General features: G+C 35.0%; 1 long non-coding RNA gene across 1 annotated transcript in view; it reads right to left on the bottom strand.

Moving 5' to 3' along the window:
• Positions 1 to 2,156: 2,156 nt before the first annotated feature.
• Positions 2,157 to 16,801, bottom strand: part of LOC116864279 — a 150,943-nt gene continuing 136,298 nt past the window's right edge. The window contains exons 4-5 of the long non-coding RNA XR_004381982.1: positions 8,489 to 8,562; positions 2,157 to 2,305 (exon numbers count right to left, since the gene is read on the bottom strand). This is a non-coding gene — a long non-coding RNA (uncharacterized LOC116864279). The remainder of the gene's footprint in view (positions 2,306 to 8,488; positions 8,563 to 16,801) is intronic.

Here is a 16,801-nt window from a genome sequence, read left to right as displayed (position 1 = left end):
GTGAATACTCTTAATCACTCCTCTAAAATGCCTCTCAAAAACTGAAACACTTTATTGTATCATTCTTTTGATTACTTACAAAGAATGGTTCCCTGTTCCCACAGTCTTCAGTGCTAACTTTTTAAGCTTTTTCCTATTATGCCCCTCAGCCATCTCCCTTGGTAACCTTCATATACTGTTTCCCTGCCTGATGATTTGACTCTATTTAGTTTTCTTGCTTTCCCCAAACAGCCTCTCCTTTGGTCATGCGGTCCCTTTAGCATGAAATTTGGCCTCCATACCCACACCCCTACTCTGCCTTTTCAAAAATTCTTTCTACCTTTGATATCTTATGTCTCTGAAGCTCTATTCATATCTATCTCTCCAATTCCTAGGATTCGCTATTATCACAGAGAGATTATTCCTAGAAATAGAAAAATGTAAGATTTAGAGACTTATTTCTATTTTTCATGTTTGCTTACTTCTTTCTCCAAACAAAGTCTTAGCTTACATAAACACATACCACATAAACTAGCATAATATTGAGTATTGTGTTAATTTACAATTTATTGACTGTTAATGTGTTAATCACAAAGTTGCATAAATTATATTTTTATGAAAAGCACAAATTCCTCTAAAAATATTTAAATTAAAAAACAAATACAAGGGCACCTGGGTGGCTCAGTCAGTTAAGTATCTGACTCTTGGGGTGCTTGGGTGGCTCAGTGGGTTAAAGCCTCTGTCTTTGGCTCAGGTCATGATCCCAGGGTCCTGGGATCGAGCCCCACATCGGGCTCTCTGCTCAGCATGGAGCCTGCTTCCTCCTCTCTCTCTGCCTGCCTCTCTGCCTACTTGTGATCTCTGTCTGTCAAATAAATAAATAAAATCTTAAAAAAAAAAGTATCTGACTCTTGATTTTCGCTCAGGTCATGGTCTGAACATCGTGGGATTAAACCCTGCTTTAGGCTCCATGCTCAGAAAAAAGTCTGCTTGAGACTCTCTCTCTTCCTCTGCCCCTCCCCAGCCCACTCACGCATGCTCATTCTCTCTCAAATAAATGAATAAATCTCAAAAGAAAAAATACAAAGGGATGCCTGGGTGGCTCAGCTGGTTGAGCATCTGACTCTTGGTTTCTGCTCAGGTCATGATCTCAGGCTTATAAGACTGAGCCCTGCAACCAGCTCCCCACTGGACATGGAGCCCACTTAAGATTCTCTCTTTCTCTCTGCCACTATCCTCGTCCCACTCACGCACATGCACACTCTCTTTCTCTAAGAACAAACAAACAAAAAACAAAGGTGTTTGTTTTTTTTTTTTTAACCTTGACTAAAAGAATTGCTTGTAAGAGAAAATGTCCATGATTTTGAATAAGCAAAGTAATTTATCCAGTTAATTCAGGCACTAATACATTGTTGAGTTAAAAAAAGAGAAACTCTAAGGCCACCACATTTCCAATTAGCTGTCTACATTGATTAAGAGGGAAAGGTAATTTAGCTTTCACCTCTGTGAAATTCATGTGTTTTTTAGTGAAATTACTCAGTTGAACTCCATAGAGATTTATAACTCATTTCCCACACCTAGCCAAACATAGTAAATTTACTATCTAGAAACACTGGCATGTTTGACCCCTAACCAAGATAGTGAAAATTCTCTCTTTTCATAGATGGGTTTTTCAGGAACCTGTTTTTTCAATGCTTTATGATTTCTGAAGCACAGTGCTGAAATATAAACTTTCCCTTTAGTGTCAAGGTTTAAATCTTAATTTGTTCGAGTCTTTCCCAGAAGCACGGCACATTCAGGTACTCATATCAGTGTGACCTACTCTTAATTTTACCTAACTGAAATTCTAATGATTTCTCATTTTAAATTTAAAACATCCCATTAGTTTATGGTGTCAAGGGAGAATTCTAGAAGACCTGCTTGGCCAGCAAAATAACCATTTTGAAATGGAATGATTAATAACAAACAAAGGGCTTTATCCAGCTAACTTAATTGAAACATATGAATAATATGTAATGAATAAAGGAGAAATGAAAGCAAAGAACCTCACTAATTGAAGGGCTTGGTAATGAAGGAGATGTTCTTTCTTCATTCAAGATTCAGTATGCAAGTCACCAACTTTTGAAGACAGGCAGGGTAATTTTAGGAGAGTAAATCAGTGAAGGTTCTCCACTTTATTAGTGGCCAACTATCATCAGAACTTAAGTTGGTAGGCTTCTATTTCCAGTGACTATGAAATAATTACCCATAAAATGCCAGTCATGACAGTGATTCTGGTGGCAACAGATGACTATCAAAGCTTTTATACTCTCTGAAACTTTGAGATCTGCAAAGAGAAGGGGAAATGAAACACTTTGGCCATGTGATTATTAATTACATTATGTCTGAAAATGTTTTTATTAAATCATTAAACTAGACCTTGATTCTTTAGTCTGTCAATATATATGGATTCCGTACTATAGTCCAGAACTGTTGGCTAGTTTTATTTATTTTCTCTCACTTAATCCTATCATCAAAAGCATGAAATTAGTCTTATTATTTGTTTCACATTTTACTGAGGTTGCGAGCAGTTCTGACATAAAAGTCTGTTGATGATGACCATAACAAAAACAATAACAAAATACTAACAAATGATAGGATTTGACATGACTCTGTAATCTGTCCTCAAAACTATATACTTTCTATTACACTATAACTGCATATTTTACAAATGATTTTTAAAAAGGTGTTGAAGCCAGATTTAAGTAGATTTTATTTCAACTGAAAATTCTGAAAGCATACAGCAAATTTCTCTTTCAACTGTAAAATCTTATCTCATCAGAATCTTACTTAGCGTAGGCAATGTATCTTGTTCAGGAACTTAGGGATTTTTCTTAAACACATCTTTAATTTTGCACTTAAAATGTAAAGCTTCAAGATGTAAATTCCAACCAGTTCTTGGTAGCTAAAATATTACATGAATAGTTTTTTCATCTTCAAAGAAGATGTAGTCTCCTCACTGAAAGCTGGGCTAGAATTTTTGAGAAACTTTAAAGCCTGTATCAGGCACAAACAAAATGTTTCCTGTAACCAAAATGATCATAACCAAGAGTTTCATTCTGGAAATATTTCCTGTCAGCACAAGCATTTTTTTTCCAAAGCATATTTTTGGTTGTTGTGACAATAACCAGTAAAATATTTTTGATGTATCTATATAAAATAGTATATAAAATATTTCCCCTAAAAACATTTGCTTATGAAGGAAGAGGTAACATCAATCCAAAATAAACTGGCTTGGTGAAAATGATTCTGAACCTCTATTTTACTGCCATTTCACCTCCACTACCCAGACACAGACTGCCTATGCAAAATTAAATAAAACACTCAAATAGGCACAGAAATCAGTCCAATAGGGTCTGGCAGTGTAGCATTAAAACAATTGGATCAAGTCATGTTGAACACTTTCTTATGTGTCTGTTGGCCATTTGTATGTCTTCTTTGGAGAAATGTCTGTTCATATCTTCTTGCCCATTTCTTAACTGGATTATTTGTTTTTAGGGGTGTTGAGTTTGATAAGTTCTCTATAGATCACTTAGCATTAGAAAAATACAAATCAAAACCACAATGTAATATCACCTCACAGCAGTTGGAGCGGATAAAATTAACAAGTCAGGAAACAAAAAATGTTGGCAAGGATGCAGAAAAAGGGGAACCTTCTTACACTGTCGGTAAGAATGCAAATTGGTACAGCCCCTCTGGAAAATAGCACGGAGGCGCCTCAAAAAGTTAAAAACTGAGCTACCTTATGATTCAGCAATTGCACTTCTAGATAGTACACGTGCACCCCAACATTTATAGCAGCAATGTCCACAACAGTCAAACTGTGGAAGGAGCTAAGATGTCCACTAACAGGTGAATGGATAAAGAAGATGTGGTAATCTATATACAATGGGATATTACGCAGCCATAAGAAAGGATGAATACTTACCATTTATATAGATGTGGATGGAACTGGAGGGTATTATGCTGAGCAAAATAAGTTAGAGGAAGACAATTATCACATGGTTTCATTCATATGTGGAATATAAGAAACAGCGCAGAGGATCATAAGGGAAGGGAGGGAAAACTGGAAAGTAATCAGAGAGGGAGACAAACCATGATATAGGAAACAAACTGAGTGTTTCTAGAGGAGAGGCGGGTGAAGAGATGATCTGAAACTAAGGATGTACTTACTATATGTTGGCTAACTGAATTTAAATAAGAAAAAACAATTGGGTCATTTAAATTCTCAGTTTAGGGCTGTACTTTTGGGTGGTATCAGCTAAAGAATATCCATGTGCAAATTTCATCAAGCATTTATTGGATACCTATTATGTGCAAACTTTATACCAGGTGTCAACAAACTTTTTTGATAACTATTTTTGCTTCCCAAGACATATGATGTCTTTCACAGCTACTCAGCAGTGCTGCTGTACCACAGAAGCAGCCAGACACAATATATAATGACTATTATGCTGTGTTACAGTAAAACTTTATTTACAAAAACAGGTGGCAGGCCAAATTTAGGCAGTAAGCTGAAGTTTTGCTAACCCCTGCCACATACCTTTGTGGCATAGAAAAATTAATGACTGACAAAAATGTAACTAAAGAGCTCATACCACCAAAAATTGTTGGAATGAAATAAATTATTTCAGTAAACTTGCAGGATACAAAATCAATATATACAAGCAATTGCATTTTTATATATCAAAAAACTGTCAGGAAGAGAAATTAAGAAAACAGTGTCATTTTCAAATAGCATTAAAAAGGATAAAATACTTGGGAATAAATTTAACTAAAGAAGTGAAAGATCTGTACACTGAAAACTATAAGACATTGATGAAAGAAACTGAATATACAAATAAATGGAAAGGTATTCCATGTTTATGAATTAGAAGAATTAATGTTGTTAAAATGTCTATATTACCCAAAGTAATTTACCCAAAATGATCTAGATATTCAGTGAAATCTCTATCTAATGATGTTTTACACAAAACTACAACCAACAGTCCTAAAATGTATATGGAACCACAAAAGAGCCCGAAGAGCTAGAACAATCTTGAGAAAGAACAAAGCTGGAGCCATTATCCTTATTCCAAACTATAATACGAAACTATAGTAATTAAAAAAAAAAAAACCAATATTGGTACAAAAACAGACATGAGTCAGTGCAACAGAATGGAAAACTCAGAAATAAACTGATGCATAGAAATCAATTAACCTATAACAAAGGAACCAAGAATATATAACAGAGAAAGATAGTCTCTTCTATAAATGGTGTTAGGAAAACTGGACCACCACATGCAACAGAATGACACCAGACCCCTCTCTTACACCATACACAAAAATCAGCTCAATATAGATTAAAGACTTGAACATAGACCTAAAATTATAAAACTTCAAGATGGAGGAAGTGAGCTCCTTGACATCAGTGTTGGCAATGATTTTTCAGATTTAACACCAAAAGCAAAGGCAACATAAGCAAAAATAAGTCAAGTAGTACTTCATCAAACTAAATGCTTCTGCACAACAAAGGAAACCATCAACAAAATGAAAAGAAACCCAAGGAATAGGAGAAAATATTTACAACCACATCTCTGAAAAGGGTCAATATTGAAAATACATGAGGAACTTACACAACTTAATAGCAAACAAAACAAAACAAACAAAAACAAATAGCCCAGTTAGAAAATGGGCAAAGGATTAGAATAGACATTTTTCCAAAGAAGATAAACAAATGGTCAGTGGGTACATGAAAAGTGCTCATAATCACTAGTCATTGGGAAATGCACATCAAAACCACAATGAGATATCACCTCATACCTATCTATTATCAGTAAGACAAGAGATAACAAATGCTGCCACAGATGTGGAAAAAAGGAAACCCTAGTATACTATTAGTGGGAACATAAACTGGTGTTGCCACTATGGAAAAGAGTATGGAGATTCCTCAAGAAATTAAAAATGGAACTACTATATGATCAACCAATTCCACTTCTGGGTACAGAAGGAAACAAAATCATTATCTCAAAGAGATATCTGTACTCCCTTGTTTACTGCAGCATTATTCCTAAAGGCCAAGACATAGAAATAAACTGTAGACAGATGAATGGATAAAGAAAATATATACTTATACATATGTAAAATTATTCAGTCCTAATAACAAAGGAAAGCCTGTCATTTGTGACGACATGAGTGAACCTGGAGAGTTGCATGCTAAGTGAAATAAGTCAGATGAAATAAGTCAGACAGAGGAAGACAAATACTTCATGGTATCCCTTATAAGTAGAATCTTGGTGGTGGTGGTGGGCGGGGAGAGGGGAATATAGAATTGAACTCACAGAAACAGAGAGGAGAAAAGTGGTTTCCAGGAACTGGGGAGTGAGGGAAATAGGAAGAGATTGGTAAAAGAGTACAAACTTCCAGCTGTGAAATGAGTAAGAGTACCAACTTTCAGCTATAAAATGTAAAATGTGAGGCTCTAATGTATAACATGATGATCATAGCTGATACCACAGTAGTGTGTACTTGAAATTTGCTAAGACAGTAAAATTTAAATGTTCTCACCAAAATAAAGAAGAAAAAAGTATGTGAAGTGATGGATTAATTGTGTTAACAACTCAATGGGGGGGAATCATTTCACAATGTATACACATGGCAAATCATCATGTTGTACACTTTAAATACCTTTTGTCAATTATATCTCAGTAGAGATTTTTGAAAAAAATAATAAAGAGCTTACAGTTCAGAGAGAGTGGTATTCTTATACATTTGAAATAGGAGAGTCATGAAGTGATACAATAAAACTGCAACAAATACTATAGAGAACACAGAAAATATGAGAAGTTATGCTGGTTCTTGAAGGATGATTAGGACTTTGACTACTGGGATAGAAGTAAACTCTACATAATGAGACCAGCAATCAACAAACTGACCAATGAGGTAAAGTTTAAGATACTCCAGAAAGAGCAAGAAATCAAGAGTAACTAAAGCAATAGGACCTTTAGGGGAATATGATAAAAGAGCCTAGAGAAGGCATCTCAGGGCCACATGGTCAGTCCTTGAATAATATCTTGAAGTTTAGATTTGATGCGTTAGTTGATGGCACATTCTAAGTTCAGAAAGAATATATACCAAACTGCAAACTTGTTCGCCTCTCACATCTAAGGAATGAAGGAAGGGGTAAGGGTGTAAATGATAGATTTTTATCTTTTACTCTTTACCCTTCTACATACTTCTAATTTGTCATAATTCACACACATTATTTCTGAAACAGGACAAAAAGTAATAGTATCATTTGTATCTTCTTATCCCTTATTTTTAAAAATTATAGTTGAAGATACTTATACTAATTAGCTTCCTCATACTCAGAACATTTGTTTACTGCTTATATATTGCTTAATCTCTGCTGTTACAAGACACCATGAAGTATGAAAAATTTCATACAAGTAGAATTATTTGTGAGGGGTAATATGATGGCAGAAGCGAGCTGTGTGGCACTGACCTTACTAGACTATAACTTCCTGGGGTTAGGCCTGTGTCTGGAACACAGTACGTACTCTAACAATATTTGTTTAATGAACAGTTATAAGGTTTTCTTCTCTAAGCACTATCAAGTCTCCTTGCTGTAACTGAAGGCAGTATAGAGCACTCATATTTTCTGTGTAGTCCTGAAGGGAGTAGTATCTGTTATTTTTGACAATCAGCACCCAATTGCCCTGCAGGTAGAGAAGTTCCTTAGATTTTCTTAGAGAAGCCACCCTCCTCTACTTCAAACATACATAGTTGGCTGGGGCTGACACATGATCTAAGCCATAGTTACAAAGCCGTCCACCAGTCTCAGTAGTTGGTCAGGAGTTAGGAGTGAAATGTGACCCATCAAAGCTGAAGTTTGGTTGGAGTTTTCTAACAAAGGCAGTCATAAATAATCTCCAATAATTTTGAACTTGAAAGCACACAGACTAGATGCTGCCTCCATCTTGCCACCATTTATATCCTGCATGTGACATTAAAACACCAAAGAATGCTAGGGTACAGAGAAGTTACAAGCCATTTCACTTCTAACCCAATAGATGCCCTATTTGAGCCACTTCAGAAAGTGCCCTATCTCTAAATTCATGTGCTTATGTGAGGCCACGATTGGCTTTTTATGCTTAGCCATTAATAAATCAATTACAACCTAAAGAGAATTTAGCTTTTCTAGTTGGAATATATCCTCACTCACCACATTTACAGTATATTCTAAAGTGCCTTAGTTTCTTTTTCTAACACATTGTCTCCAAAATGAGTTATGCAATTTCTGTAACATTTATATGAATGATTGAAGGAACTAGAAATATATAGATTGTTATATAAATCATTTTAGTTGGATCTAAATTTTTTAAATAATTATTCATTATTAATTTGGTGGTCTATCTTTTCTTTTCAGTAGTCAACTCCAATTGATTTTACTTGGCTTACAGTTTCCCCTTCTATTCTTTATAAATTTCACCTGTGCAGAAGCATCTTTCCTACTTCTTGTTGTGTGTTCCTCCCCAAAATCAGCAACATCAAATGCCTTAGACTCTGAAATCACAAATGTATGTCCATTACTTCACTGTTTATGAAACCAAATTTATATCCGAAGACTCAGATAGGTTCAAGTAGTATTTAGTATTATAGTTTTTCTTCAAAAGATTATAAAAAGGAAAAAATATTGTAATGTTTTTTTCTAGCCATCAGTCTTAATTTTTTATTCCACTTAATAGGAAATTTGATTTGATCAAAACTCCCTCATTAAAAAAAAACAAAATAAAATATAAATGTATACTGGTGTGCTTTTTCTTCATACTTATTAGTAAATCCTACTTTCATTCAGAAGGATTTATGTATTTTTAATTTATTTTAATTTATTTTATTCATTTTATTTTATTTTATTTTTATTTTTATTTTTATTTTTTAAGTAGGTTCCACACCCAGCAGAGCCCAAGCGGGGCTTGAGCTCATGACCCTAAGATTAAGACCTGGAGTGACATCAAGAGTCGTATGCTTAACCAATTAAGTCACCCAGGCACCCAGGATTTATCTATCTTTAAAAAACGAAGAAATGGTAACTTGATTACAATAAGAATTTTTTTCTTTAATTTCAGAAGACTTGATGGTTTTTTGTGGGGTTTTTTTCCCCCACGATGATGTGTTTTTTCAGCTCTCCAATTCTTTCTAATAGCTCTTCTAAGTTGATCCCTGCCTTCTTCAAAAACACAACTCACGGCACCTGGGTGGCTCAGTGGGTTGAAGCCTCTGCCTTCGGCTGGGGTCGTGATCCCAGCATCCTGGGATAGAGCCCCGCCTCAGGGCTCTCTGCTCGGCGGGGAGCCTGCTTCCTCCTCTCTCTGCCTGCCTCTGCCTACTTGTGATCTCTGTCTGTCAAATAAATAAAATCTTAAAAAAAAAAAAAACCCACAACTCACTCCTACCCAAAACTGATTTTCATGCAGCTGAAAATAAGTCAACAATGGTACCGCATTTATTTACTGCACTACCTTGAGGATCATGTGTTCTGAGATATGGTGTAGCCACGTAAGATTTCTGTGATAATCTCATGGCCAATAAGGATTATGCTAACCAGCTATTATTTCTTCCAGAAACCAGAAATTATTTATGTGTTGATACAAGCTGGGCATTTATATAACATGACTGATTTGCCTCTTCTTGAATTTTTCTCGTAACCCATAAAATACTTGCAATGTATCTTGCATAGGGATCAAAAACAATAATGATCTTATGGGGTTTTATGATTATATATTGGACACATACCATAACTATTACTCCCCTTCCTCCTCTAAACATTTTATATATCCAAGAATTAAAATAAGTCACTGATAATATGGGGACAATTTATATTTGTTAAATAGTTGGAGAATATAGGAAACTGAGTATATGCTAAGGAGATCTGCAAATGAAGGATGACTATTGGGTTTAAATTACAGATATCTTTGGCCAAAATAATACTGTAATGTTGTCTAGCCAAGTATATGTCATAATCTTCATCAACTAGTCTCTCCTTCAACAAAGGATAATTTTTTTCTTAAAAACCAGAAACATGAGAAAGCTCATGTAAAACTAACAAGTGTAATTAATCAGTTTTAGGATCAGTAAATATTCTTTTTTAATATCTAGAAAATTATTTTTATAACATCAAGAAAGAGATAACATAATTACAGACAAATATTTCTTTATAACCTATAATATCTAATATTTCCCAAGACTGAATCACTGAGACTCTGTAACTAAACAAACAGACCTAACCATGCCCCTTATAATGTTTAAATGCTTGGAAACACATTTAAACACTTTTTAATTCCTATAACAAATTCCATCAGGGCAAAATTTCAAAGCACTTACTTTCAAAAGTTTATTAGTTGTCTAAATGAAAACGTAAAGTATACCCTCCCAAAATAGTCTGTGTTGCAGGAACAGTTTTCTGTCAGTGCCAACTTCATAGCCTAGCACTAAATTTTGTGCACAGTGAGCATGGCCACAGTGCAATTTATGGCATATGCATTACAGCAGATCTCAAGTAAATTATGAACTCTGTGTGTTACTGAGGCACTGTCAAATTCTGATTGATTTGGACAGTTTGCAGTTAATTAAGTTCATTCCAATTCTGTCTCTTCATCCAATTTCAAAGTATTCTATATTGAAAGCCTATTTTCAATTAGTAAGAAGGATGAAACAAAAAGAATTAATTACAAAAGTGACAATCCCCATTTAAGTCTTCATAGTAGAGCAATTATGTATCTTAAAAGTTAAGAAATTGAGGAGTTGTACTTGTCTAATACATTATGTCCTTGATGTGTATCTTATATATATTAAAACTTGACGGAGGCATGCTATTATAGTGAGGAAAAGGAAACGTGATGATTGGAGTTATCTGTAGTTGCTAGAAGTTAAATAAGGGAATACCATTTACATAAGCATTTTCTTAGTATTTAATTAAGAGTTAAACTTCTTTTCTGAACGATATAAATATGGCAGATGTTCTGGAAATTTTTGTGATAAGACATATTTACTTAGTGAATCTTACAAATCTGAAAAGTATGGCTAGTTTTTCAAAGCCTACTAGGCAACTCTGATAAAATAAACCACAACCTTCCAATCTTATCCCACACTGTCACTTACCAAGACCCTCCAAACCTGATCACCATAACCAATATGAGGCAAGTTTGCATAGCAGGATTTAGAAAGGTATATAAATCTACCATAAATGTTTAGCTCTGTCACTTATTAGGCAGGATCTTGGCAGGGAATTTTTAAATCTTTTTCTTTTTCAGTGAAGAGGTTTATAAAATGAGGATGATCCAATAAAATCTACAGGGAAGAGTCAAATATTAAGAAGAGAATTATGTACTTTATTTAACACAATACCTGGCATAGTGAATTGTTATTTATCATCATTCTCATAATAGTGATGATACTTAAAAATCAGACAGACACCCAGGTCGGTCTACAAACTTCACACCTACATTATTTTAACAGGATATTATTGCACAGAAGTTCCCAGAAGTGACATGATTTTGGTGTGGCTTCAAGTACACTGACTCTGACACCCCAATGGGGCTTCAAGTTGAAAATATCAAGAAGGCAGACAAGATGAAACAGCGTTATATGAAAATATTTGATGTTTATTAATGTCAAGAAGAGATTCACAGCTTGGTAGTTTTTAGTGGGTTTTTCTCCTAAACTCGGTAGTTGAAACACCACGTAGATAGAATAGAGAAGAAGGAAGCCCAGATGTGACATAAGGAGTTGCCTTACAGGTGAAAGAATTTGAAAGAAAATATAAAACAAAAATTAAGACAAAGGATACTATAAGGTGGAGGCAAACTTTGAGAAAAAAGGATCAAGAAGAATTTAAAAACCTGATAGATATAAAAATAATGTAAAAAAATCTATTATATTAAAAATGTGCTAATGGCATAGGAATGGTGAAATAAGTCAGAATAGAGAATCAAATAAATCAAGCATATGAAGAATATGGATTTCAAAAGAGAGGGAAAACACGGCTAAGTCAGTAAATACTTTAAGAACTACTAAATGATCTTCAGAGGATAAGAGAATTAGATATTTATCTTATACCACAAACTTCTAAACATCCATGCTAAATGGATTAAAGATCTAGATATAAAAAATGTACTAGCCAAATAGAAGAGAATGATACAAAACTCAGGATCCATAAAAGAAATATTGGCATATGAATTATAATAATGTACTAATTCTCCATTAAAAATTAACAAATTAAAAAATAACCAAAAAGCAGAAACATTCTTGTCATACACAAAACCAAACGTTAATATTTATAAAATACAAAGAGCTCCTACAATCTAACTTCGAAAGGGCTTGATCATCCCAGGGGAAAAATGGACAAAGTAGATAAATAATAAATCCCCAGATAGGGGCACCTGGGTGGCTCAGTGGGTTAAAGCCTCTGCCTTCCGCTCAGGTCATGATCCCAGGGTCCTCGTATGGAGTCCCGCATCCGGCTCTCTGCTCGGCGGGGAGTCTGCTTCCTCTTCTCTCTCTCTGCCTGCCTCTCTGCCTACTTGTGATCTCTGTCTGTCAAATAAATAAATAAATAATCTTGAAAAAAAAAATCTCCAGATAATAATTCGAACAACCAGTGAACACATAAAAATAGTAACCTCTTAAAAATATGATATAGGTTTTTCTGCCTATTCCATGAGATTAAAAAATAAAAAGGATTAGAACATCTAATGTGGGCAATAAAATATGGAAATGTATACTCTAATATTCATTTGGTGGGTGATAAATTGGTACAACTGTTCTGGAGTCTAACATGGTATTATTATCAATATTATAAATATATATAGTTTACAGCCCAGCAAATCCAGCAATACTAAAACCTTTACTACTAAATATCACATAGAATTATAGCATAAATGACTATAAAGAATTTAGTTATTTTCACAAGAAAGTTCATTATAGCAACAGTAACAAAAAGACAAAATGAAATTTAAAACCTCACAATATCCATTAATAGAGGAATTGTAAATCCAAAATCAAAATACATCAGAATTTTTTAAAAAGTAAAATCAATCTACTAACTTGGAAATATATAAATAACATATTATTCGTCAATAAATAAGCTGGGTGAACTCATGGTGTAAATATATGCTGAAGCAAAAGATGGCTTACAAACTATTATGACAATAGTTAGCTCTATAAAGTTGAATTAGAGGAGAGAACGGAAATTTTCTAAAAATATTAATTATTTATTTATTTGAGAGAAAGAGAGTGAGCACATGTACCTGCAAGTGAGTGGGGGAGGAGGCTGGGGTGGTGGGGGGCGCAGAGGAAGGGAGAAGAGAGAATCCTGGAGCAGACACCCTGCTGAGCCGGGAGCTGGATGCAGGGCAGGGCTCATCCCAGAGCCTTGGGATCATGACCTGTGCCAAAAACCAAGAATTGGCTGCTTAACCAAATGAGCTACCCAGGCACCCTGAAAAGTTTTTAATAATTTTTCCTTAAAAAATAAGTTGGGCTATCGTTTTGCTGATTGCTGTGTATACACTTTTATCTTTCCTGAATTTTCCAAAATGACTATGAGTTGCATTTAGAATTAGAAAATAATATTTTAAAACAGGTTTCTTTGAACTGAAGAAGAAATGAGAACTATGTAAATAACATATGTCAATATAAACGTGCTTTATAAACAGGCTACTCAGAGCCATGCCACAGTTAACCTACTGACATGGCTTGTAAGTTCTTTCACCTTTTTGCCTCAACTTTCTCAGCTGCAAAGTGAGCATGAAAATACCCACTGAATAGCTTTATTTTATGAAATAGCAAATGGGAAACCGATAAGTTACTGAAGGTAAAGTATATGCCAAGCTCCTGGCATATGATGAGACTTCAGTAAACATGCTAGCATGATTTTTTTGTTTTTGTTTTTGATAGTGATACTGACAGTAGAGTAGAAAAGGAAGGGCTGGCTTTATTTGATGGAGTGAAATATGGCAAATGATTGAATCTAAATGTTACTTATTTTGAAGAAGTTTCTTGAAGAAGTAGGTTATATCAAGATTATTTTCCTTAAGTACTCCTTAAGTCACCAAACCACCCTTACTCCCCCCTTCCATTCCTCTGGGTGACCAGCCAGTCTCCAGTTTACACTCTGCTCTTCCCTATCTTTATGCCTTTGTACAAACCTTTCCACCAATGGGAGTGACCTCACACCGTTGAAATTCGATTCATCTTCTAAAAAACAGTTCAATTCCTGGATCATAGGGTAGCTCTATTTTTAATGTCTTGAGGAACCTCAGCCATCAGAAAGGATGACTACCTACCATTTGCATTGACATGGATGGAAATGGAGGGAATCATGCTAAGTGAAGTAAGTCCAGCAGATAAAGGCAATTATCATATGGTTCCACTCATATGTGGAACAGAAGGAATAACAAAGAAGACCATAGGGGAAGGGAGGGAAAACTAAATGGGAAGAAACAAGAGAGGGAGACAAACCATGAGAGACTTTGGAATCCAGGAACCAAACTAAGGGTTACAGAAAGGATTGGCGGGCGTGGGGATGGGGTAACCGGATGATGGATATTAAGGAGGGCACATGTGGCAGTGAGAATTGAGTGTTACACACAACTAATGAATTGTTGAACACCAAATCAAAAACTAATGACGTCTTATATGTTGGCTAATTGAACATAATAAAAAAAAATAAAAAATAGTTCCTACTACCTCCTCCATTCCCCATTTCCCAACCTTCCTGCCCTGTGTTAGCAAATCCACTTAGTCAGTTCTTACCTTTTGCCTTATATCATTATTTGTGTCAATGTAAATCATCCCATCAAATAAACTTCTTCATGATGAGAGTAGGAGACTGGAAGTGAAGGGATGGCAGGATGTGTTAAACCTGATGTCCACACAGACTTTTAAAAAACTACTTATACATAGAAACCATTCAGTGATTTTTTTTTTTAAGATTTTATTTATTTATTTGACAGACAGAGATCACAAGTAGGCAGAGAGGCAGGCAGAGAGGGAGGGGAAAGCAGGCTCCCTGCTAAGCAGAAAGCCCGATGCGGGCTTGATCCCAGGACCCTGGGATCATGACCTGAGACGAAGGCAGAGGCTTTAACCCACTGAGCCACCCAGGCACCCCCATTCAGTGATTATTAACGGATTTTAACACAACTTGATGATGGAGGAGCTAAGGAGGATGCATTTTGCCTAGGTAGTGATGGTGCTATAAAGAAAACAAGATGGTGGGGACTTCTTAAATTGAACAGTGAGAAACACTGCAGTAAGAGAAGTCTCATTTTCAATGAAACCATGAGAAAACAACCGCAAACCACAAAATATGAAGATTAGTTAAAAAACAAAAACAAAAAGAACCTGTAATGAAATCAAGGGAGACTATTGGGGGAAAATACAAAACCATTTTTTAACTTTTTAAAATTTTTGTAAAGATTTTATTGATTTATTTGTCAGGGAGAGAGAGACAGAGTCAGAGTCAGGCAGAGAAAGAAGCAGTCTCCCTGCTGATCAAGGAGCCCAATGTAGAACTCGAACTCAGGACCCTGGGATCACAACCTGAGACAAAGGCAGATGCTTAACCAACTGAGCCACCCAGGTGTCCCTGAAACCATTTTTTTTTTTTTTAAGTACAAGTTACTATTGTATGTAGTACAACCTTGAAGCACCAAATAAACAATGCCTTACTTGAAGAAATGAATTCTGAGTGAGTGGATTAGCCAGGGGAATATGCCTGGACTGCGTTCCCCATGCTAAAGATTAGATGTGAGGTTAAAGACATACCCTCACAGAAGTAGGTCAGTAGCATAGAAAGGTAAAGAAATAAGCATTGTGTGTCCTAGTTTCAGTCAGCTGCATAAATGTAAATAAATGCTAAATTGTAATGCATGAAGCCCAGATTAAATTATTTTAAAGGAAAATGTAGATTTCTGAATTTATCTCAGAAAACAGAAAAACACTATGCAGTTACCAAAGAAGTAACTGAATATGTGGACAAAGAGCTACCTCTCTAAGATTTATGAGGCCATGATGGTTCAACAGGTAAAATCTATCAAACCTTTAGGAACCAGTAACAAAGCATTAACAAAATTGTTTTTAATAATTTTAAAACATCCTTCCCAGGTCTTTCTCTAGAGTCATAACTGTGATGCCAAACTATAATAAAGATGGCCTCAAAAAAGAAAGAGAGGGAAGGAATACAAGCAAAGCTCACTTATTAGTATGAAGACACCAAAACTCTGAGGGAAACAGCAGTAAAGTTAATCTAGCAGTATTTAAAGAGAATTACAAATAGGATTCAGCCTTGTGCTGCTGAAACAGTTCAATATTGAAAAATGTTTATATTAAGATTTTAGAGGTATATACTTATCTCCACCAAAACTTCAGATGGCATTGTGTAAAACTTAACATTCATTCTGATAATACAGTAGAATAGGAATCAATATGATAAACACACAGTCACATAAACAGACATACATTCTCTTTTAGAAATGGAAATATTAAAGATGTAAGCCAAGAATGCTCAATATATATAGCAATATTAAATAGATTAGATATGAAATAGCATAAAGGGAGAGAAAAAAGGTATAATTATCTGCCCAAAATTTGATCACATATTCCAGAAATCATAAAAGATTCAGTGGTAGTATTATAAATGTAGCAATATTTAGTACAAAATTGAGAATATTCTGTCTTTGCCTATCCAAGCAGTCTCCTCCTCCCTTACATTTTTGGAAGGAAGAAGGCTTTATTAGCCCAG

The sequence above is a fragment of the Lontra canadensis genome, unplaced genomic scaffold (genome assembly GCF_010015895.1).
Source record: "Lontra canadensis isolate GAN:19392208 unplaced genomic scaffold, GSC_riverotter_1.0 scaffold5, whole genome shotgun sequence".
Taxonomy (NCBI): domain Eukaryota; kingdom Metazoa; phylum Chordata; class Mammalia; order Carnivora; family Mustelidae; genus Lontra; species Lontra canadensis.
This window is presented reverse-complemented; position numbering and strand designations above follow the sequence as displayed.